Source organism: Perognathus longimembris, chromosome 5, assembly GCF_023159225.1.
Source record: "Perognathus longimembris pacificus isolate PPM17 chromosome 5, ASM2315922v1, whole genome shotgun sequence".
Taxonomy (NCBI): Eukaryota; Metazoa; Chordata; class Mammalia; order Rodentia; family Heteromyidae; genus Perognathus; species Perognathus longimembris.
This window is the reverse complement of record NC_063165.1, coordinates 36,142,039-36,150,088: the sequence shown is the minus strand read 5'-3', so window position 1 is coordinate 36,150,088 and position 8,050 is coordinate 36,142,039. Positions and strand designations below refer to the sequence as shown.

At 38.0% G+C, this 8,050-nt stretch overlaps 1 pseudogene; it reads right to left on the bottom strand.

Annotated features, from left to right (window-relative positions):
- Positions 1 to 6,869: 6,869 nt before the first annotated feature.
- LOC125352146 lies at positions 6,870 to 6,982 on the bottom strand (annotated as a pseudogene).
- Positions 6,983 to 8,050: the final 1,068 nt, after the last annotated feature.

The window sequence follows — 8,050 nt, the reverse complement described above, 5'->3', positions numbered from 1 at the left end:
CTTACTGCCTGGACCTCCAGGTTCCATTGACTTCTGGTTATTGGATAGAGGATATCACAGCTTAATACGAGTGAATCAAAGGGGTTCACAGAGAAAGCCAGTCCTAAAAGAACTTAATATAAAAACAAGAATTGCGTATAAGGTTGTAACAGTAAATAAGTAACTACTGAATACAGGGCCCAGGATCAGATGTTATATTGAAATTGTATTCTTTAGAACACCAAATCTAACTTTATAGACAGGTATACAAGTTATCTGTTTATAATTGTGAAATTGTAAGATTTACACAACAGTGCTTGGTAAGGGCTGCTTTGGGTCTTAAACAGTGCTCACAGGTGCTGGTAGGTTGGCATTCCCAATTCAAATGGGCAGAAGAAACACAAGAAAGATGGCAAATAATGAAGTCTTATCCCCCACCCAAAACAAGCAGGAAGCAGAGCAGTCAATCAAAAACATAGAAGAAAACCCCCAAAATGCTCTACAAAGTTTACTGATAAACATGATAAATGAAAAGTTTGAATCTCTTCAGTCAATTATGTTAGAGCGTGAGGAGGCAAAGCAAAAATTAATGGAGAATTTCATGGCATCCACAAATAGAAAGATAAGTGAGCTTCAAGAGTCAAATGAAAAGATAGCTACCCAACTTAAAGATTTGAGAGACAACACTCAAAACCAAAGTAATGAAGTTAATGAAGTAAAGAAGTCCATACAGGACCTAAGAAATGACATGGAAAACATCAGGAAAGACCAGTCAGAAGGAAAAGAGATTCGAAATCAAGTAGTTAGCCTACAGTCCCGACTAACTGAAGCAGAGGATCGAATCTCAGGAGCTGAAGATTCCTTAGATTCTATGGAGAAAGATCAAAAATCAATACAAATCCAGTCCAAGCAACAAAACAGATCGCTACAGGAGATTCAAGACACAATCAGGAAGCCCAATTTAAGGATAATAGGTATTGAGGAAAACTTGGAGAAAGAGGTTAATGGGATAGGCAACCTATTTAACAGAATATTAGCTGAGAACTTCCCAAATATCCAGAAGGAAAGGCCTATACAGATACAAGAAGCATTTAGAACCCCAAATCGACCAGACCAGAATAGGACTTCCCATCGACACATTGTGATCAAAACAGCTTCTGCAGAGTGCAAGGAAAAAATACTCAAAGCTGTTAGGGCAAAGAAAACAATCACATATAAAGGAAAAGCAATCAGAATTACCCCAGACTTCTCAGCAGAGACCATGAAAGCAAGGAGAGCCTGGAATGAAGTATACCAAACTCTAAATAAAAATAACTACCAACCAAGAATTCTGTACCCCGCCAAACTCTCCTTCATAGCCGAAGGTCAAATAAAAGTCTTCCACAATAAGGAAAAACTGAAACAATATATCTCCACCAAACCAGCTTTACACAAAATCCTTAAAGATGTACTATACAGGGAAAATAATCAGGATCCCAACACAGACAGAGAAATGAACCCTAATTAGTAAACACTAGATCAAGAAATGGGAAGACACAGCTTCAAACAAGACAGTGATAATGAAAGGAACAAACGATCACCTCTCAATCCTAACTGTCAACATTAATGGACTTAATTCTCCAATCAAACGACATAGGCTCATAAGTTGGATCAAAAATCAAGATCCATCTTTCTGCTGCCTCCAAGAGACACATCTATCCAGCAAAAGTAAACATCTTCTAAAAGTGAAAGGCTGGAAACAAATCTATCAAGCAAATGGCCCCCATAAGCAGGCTGGAGTTGCAATCCTAGTATCAGACAAAATTGACTTCAAATTAAAAAAGGTAAGAAGAGACAAAGAAGGTTACTACATACTAGTAAAAGGATCTCTCCAACAGGAAGAAATAACCATCCTAAATATCTACACGCCAAATGCAGGAGCACCCAACTTCATCAAACAAACACTACTGGCTCTAAAAACATTCATAGACCCAAACACAATGATAGTGGGGGACTTTAACACTCCACTATCACCTCTGGACAGATCAACACGCCAAAAACTGAACAAAGAAACCACAGAACTAAACAATTGCATAGACCAACTAGACTTAATCGACATCTACAGAATATTCCACCCAGCAAGGACAGAATACACATTCTTTTCGGCAGCACACGGAACATTCTCCAAAATAGATCACATCTTAGGGCACAAAGAAAATCTGTACAAATTCAGAAGTATCAAAATCATTCCCTGCATTCTTTCAGACCACAATGGAATAAAATTAGAGCTCAACTCATTCAGCCACCACAGAAAATCCCACAATTCATGGAGACTAAAGAACACACTGCTGAACCATCAGTGGATCATTGAAGAAATTAAAACAGAAATTCAAATGTTTATGGACTTCAACCAAGTTGAGGGCACAAAGTACCAGCTCCTTTGGGACACAGCAAAGGCAGTACTTAGAGGAAAATTTATATCTCTGAGTACATACATCAACAAACTGGAGAAACAGCAACTCAGTAATTTAAGGAAGCACCTTAATTTTCTGGAGAGAGAACAGCAAGCCAAACCCCAAGTCAATAGACGGAAGCAAATAATTAAAATCAAATCAGAATTAAATCAATTAGAGACGAAAAAAACCATCGAAAGAATCAACAAAACAAAGAGTTGGTTCTTTGAAAAAATCAACAAGATAGACAGACCCCTGGCAAACCTGACCAAAGAACGAAGGCAGCACACTCAAATAAACAAGATAAGAGATGAAACAGGTAGCATCACCACAGAAATAACCGAAATTCAGAAAATAATAAGGGACTATTTTGCAAACCTTTATGCCAACAAATTCGAGAACTTGGAAGAAATGGATGATTTCCTAGAAAAAATTGATACCCCCAAACTCAACTATGAAGACTTAAACCTTCTAAACAGACCCATATCCAGTATTGAAATAGAAACAGCAATAAATGATCTCCCATCCAAGAAAAGCCCAGGTCCAGATGGATTCACAGCAGAATTCTACAAGGCCTTCAAAACAGAACTCACTCCAATATTTCTCAAACTCTTCAATGAAATTGAAAGAGAACGTTCACTGCCAGACTCATTTTATGAAGCCAGTATAACCCCCATCCCAAAACCAGGCAGGGACTCATCACGGAAAGAGGACTACAGACCAATCTCCCTGATGAACATAGATGCAAAAATTCTCAACAAAATTCTGGCCAATCGACTTCAACAAGTCATCAAAAAAATCATACACCACGATCAAACTGGATTCATCCCAGGGATGCAAAGCTGGTTTAATATACGCAAGTCAATTAATGTAATCCACCACATCAACCGGAGCAAGGTAAAGAACCACATGGTTTTATCGCTGGATGCGGAAAAAGCGTTCGATAAAATCCAGCACCCATTTATGCTAAAAGCCCTGGAAAAACTGGGATTCCAGGGAACATTCCTGAATATAATCAAGGCAGTTTATGACAAACCAACAGCAAGCATAACTCTAAATGGTGAAAAACTAAAGCCATTCCCTTTAAAATCAGGAACAAGGCAGGGATGTCCACTCTCTCCCCTGCTCTTCAACATAGTACTAGAATTCCTAGCCAGAGCAATTAGGCAAGAAGAGAATATAAAGGGGATCCAAATAGGAAAAGATGAAGTTAAACTTTCTCTCTTCGCAGATGACATGATCCTATACCTAAAGAATCCCATAGACTCTACCCCCAAGCTACTAGAGCTGATACAAAACTTTGGCAAAGTCGCAGGATATAAAATAAACCTTCAAAAATCAACGGCCTTTCTCTATGCTAACAACCCGAAGACCGAGGCTGAAATCAGGAAAGCAACTCCTTTCGCAATAGCCCCCAAAAACATAAAATACCTAGGAATAACCTTAACCAAAGAAGTGAAAGACCTCTTTGAAGAGAACTTTAAAAGCTTGAAAAATGAAATTAAGTCAGAACTAAGAAAATGGAAAAACCTCCCATGCTCCTGGATTGGGAGGATTAATATAATCAAAATGGCAATATTGCCAAAGGCTATCTACAAATTCAATGCAATACCCATTAATATCCCAACACCATTCTTTAATGAAATAGAGGAAGCAATCCAGAAATTCATATGGAACAATAAAAGACCTAGAATAGCAAAAACACTCCTAAGCAGAAAGAACAGTGCTGGAGGAATTACAATACCCAACTTCAAGCTGTATTATAAAGCTATAGTAATAAAAACAGCTTGGTATTGGCACCGGAACAGGCCTGAAGACCAATGGAACAGAATTGAAGACCCAGAATTAAACCCACAGAACTATGCCTACTTAATCTTTGATAAAGGAGCTAAAACAATAGTATGGAAGAAAGATAGCCTCTTTAACAAGTGGTGCTGGCAAAACTGGCTCAACACATGCAACAAACTAAAACTAGATCCTTATATATCACCCTGCACCAAAATCAATTCCAAATGGATTAAAGACCTTGAAATCAAAACAGGCACCCTGAAGACACTAAAGGAAGGAGTAGGAGAAACACTTGGGCTCCTTGGCACAGGACAGAACTTCCTTAACAAAGACCCTGAAAGGCTACAAATCAAAGAAAGGTTGGACAAATGGGATTGCATCAAACTCCAGAGCTTCTGCACGGCAAAGGACATAGCTCTCAAGATAAACAGAAAGCCCACAGACTGGGAGAAAATCTTTACCGGACATTCAACAGACAAAGGCCTCATCTCTAAAATATATGCAGAACTAAAAAAATTACCTTCTTCCAAAACAAAACTGCAAAGAACCAACAGCCCCCTCATCAAGTGGGCTAAAGACTTACAAAGAAACTTCTCTGATGAGGAAATGAGAATGGCCAATAGACATATGAAAAAATGCTCTACATCACTGGCCATAAAGGAAATGCAAATCAAAACAACATTGAGATTCCATCTCACCCCAGCAAGAATGTCATATATCAAGAAAACTAATAATAACAATTGTTGGAGGGGATGTGGCCAAAAGGGAACCCTACTTCATTGTTGGTGGGAATGTAAACTGGTTCAGCCACTCTGGCAAGCAGTATGGAGATTCCTCAGAAGGCTCAATATAGAACTCCCCTATGACCCAGCAGCCCCACTGTTGGGTATCTATCCAAAAGACCACAAACAAAATCACAGTAATGCCACCAGCACAACAATGTTCATCGCAGCACAATTTGTCATAGCGAGAAGCTGGAACCAACCCAGATGCCCCTCCATAGATGAATGGATCAGGAAAATGTGGTACATTTACACAATGGAATTTTATGCCTCTATCAGAAAGAATGACATTGTTCCATTTGTAAGGAAATGGAAGGACTTGGAAAAAGTTATACTAAGTGAAGTGAGCCAGACCCAAAGAAACATGGACTCTATGGCCTCCCTTATTGGGAATAATTAGTACAGGTTTAGGCAAGCCATAGCAGAGCATCACAAGGCCCAATAGCTATACCCTTAGGAACACATAAGATGATGCTAAGTGAAATGAACTCCATGATATGGAAACAAGTGATATATCACAGTTATAACTACTTTCAACGTCCTATGTGAATGTGTAGTTTCTATTATTGATGATGTTTTGTATCACCTTCCTATGTTTGTACCTACACTATCTCTGTAATCTTATCTGAGTATATTGGTAACCGTGTTTACTGGTATTGGAAGTAGGAAATTCAAAGGGAATACCAAATTCGAGAGACACGGGGTAAAAAAAGAGAAATAACTACAAAAGCAATACTTGCAAAACTGTTTGGTGTAAGTGAACTGAACAACTGGGCGGGGGGGAGGGAAGGGGGGGAGGGAGGGGGGCATGAGGGACAAGGCAACAAACAGTACAAGAAATGTATCCAACGCCCAACGTATGATACTGTAACCTCTCTGTACGTCAGTTTGAAAATAAAAATTTGAGAAAAAAAAAAAAAAAAAAAAAAAAAAAAAAAAAAAAAAAATGCCCTAGGGAGAAAATCAAGAAGAAAACCAAACAACCAAGAAAAGGAAAAAGAAAACCCAGAAACCAATTTGAGAGAAAAATGTAAAATAATCCATCTGCCTTTTGTTTCTTAAATATTGATTTGTGCTGAATGATATGACTTTTATGCTCATTAAAAAATTACACATCTTTATTACCATCAATGACTTGTACAAGGGGTTTTCTTTTTCTTATTTATTGTCAAAGTGATGTACAGAGAGGTTACAGTTTCATACGTTAGGCATTGGATACATTTCTTGTACTGTTTGTTACCTCCTCTCTTAAAGGGGTTTTCTTTTGACCTGTCCCTATGTGTGTAAACTCTATCTTGGTCACATTCACCCTTCTATCATTTCCCTCCTCCCTCTTCCTTCCCTCCGGAGCCAATTTCAGTAGTCTTCATTTTTTTACATGTGTACATAAAGCATTGTGACCATATTCATCACCCTTCACCTTCTCTGTTCATTACCCCAACTTTCACTTCTGCACACATGGACAGGGCCTATTATCAATTCCTGCCATTCTTTTCCTTGTTCTTTTGGTGTATGTTAACTTTTTGAATTTATTTGTAATTACTGTAAATGTGATGTGCAGAGGGGTCACAGTTACATAAGTCAGGTAAAGAGTACAGTTCTTTTTGAACAGTGTCACACCTTCCCTTGTTCTCTCCCAGTTTTTCCTCCTTCACCCCCCCCCCAAAGTTGTATCATTCCTTTTCAACACAGTGTCTAGTGAGTACCACTGCTGTATTTTTTTTTCACCCATTGTCCCTCCATTTCTGGGCCTCTTTATCCCTTCCTGAAGACAGATAAACAAAGAGACAAAATGAAAATAAAACAAAAAGAACATCAAAGGGGAAAAGAAGAATTCTTGTTTCCATATTTATTCAGTGGGATTTCACATGATATTTCACACATGAATAAAAATATTAAATGCTTCTTGATATTTTTCATGTCATTCTTGGTCAGGGGCCATACTAATCTTCTTTGTAGCTTTCCAATGTTAGTAAATGTACTGCAAAATCTAGCTAGTACTTGTCTTCTCTGGTACTTGCTTGCGATTGTTAGGGAGTAACAAGAGAAGTGTTACAAAATCACCTATTTCCTTAATTAAGAGAAACATCTTTTTTACTGATTTGATTTATGTTCATGATTGTTCATTATGTCAATATTATCTTTCATGGTGGTGCCTTAAAATGAAATGAGAAAAATGGTATATCATAAACTATTGATAAAATCAAATGAACAATCTCCTAAAATACATCAGTGTTATTTTGATTTGCTTGCAAGCTATCACCTAAATATTTCAAGTAAACCAGGCACTTGCTCTAATTTTCTTGAGGAACACCTGGAACTGCTTTTTCATTAGTGGAAGGAGAAAGTAATATTGACCAAATTCTGACTCAATTCACTTAAGTGAATTCCTGATCCTCTCTCAGAGAAAATAATACAAGTTCAAGAAAAAAGTTCAAGAAAAAAACGGCATTGCCATTTATCTTTGATTTAAGAGAAACGAGTAAAATTTCTCAATGTTAAGACATTGTTATTCATCTCCTGACATTTTGTGGCCTTGTCCCTGTGTGCCTCTGAGTCCTACTACCATTCAAATGAAGTTTACTCTTTGTCTTCTAAGGTTTTGTCCTAAATGCATTTGATTTATTTATTTATGATCAGACCGAGTTCCTCAGTTAATTCTTTATTGCTACCTATGTTTCTGATTGTCCTCAATTTACTTCTTGGTTTCCTCTAATTAGATTATCAAGCTTCTCTTTCTCTTCCTGCACTTCCACCCAATCTCTTTTATCTCCTCCATCTCCCTGGACTAACTACACCTACACAATCACATCATCTCCACCAATTAGCTCAAACTGATGAGGGCTGGGGGTGTGGCTCAATTAAGTGAGTGCCTAGCAAGCTCCCCAAGGCCAGAGTTCAAGCCACAGACACTGAACACAAATAGGCACCTTGGATAAATGCAGCCACCTTATCCATGGGCTAACATTGATCTTCCGGCTCAGAAGATAGTGCACCGTATTCATGCTTCACTGAGAAAATGATGGGTGTTAAAATGAAGGCAAAAAAATGATCTACATACAACATCTG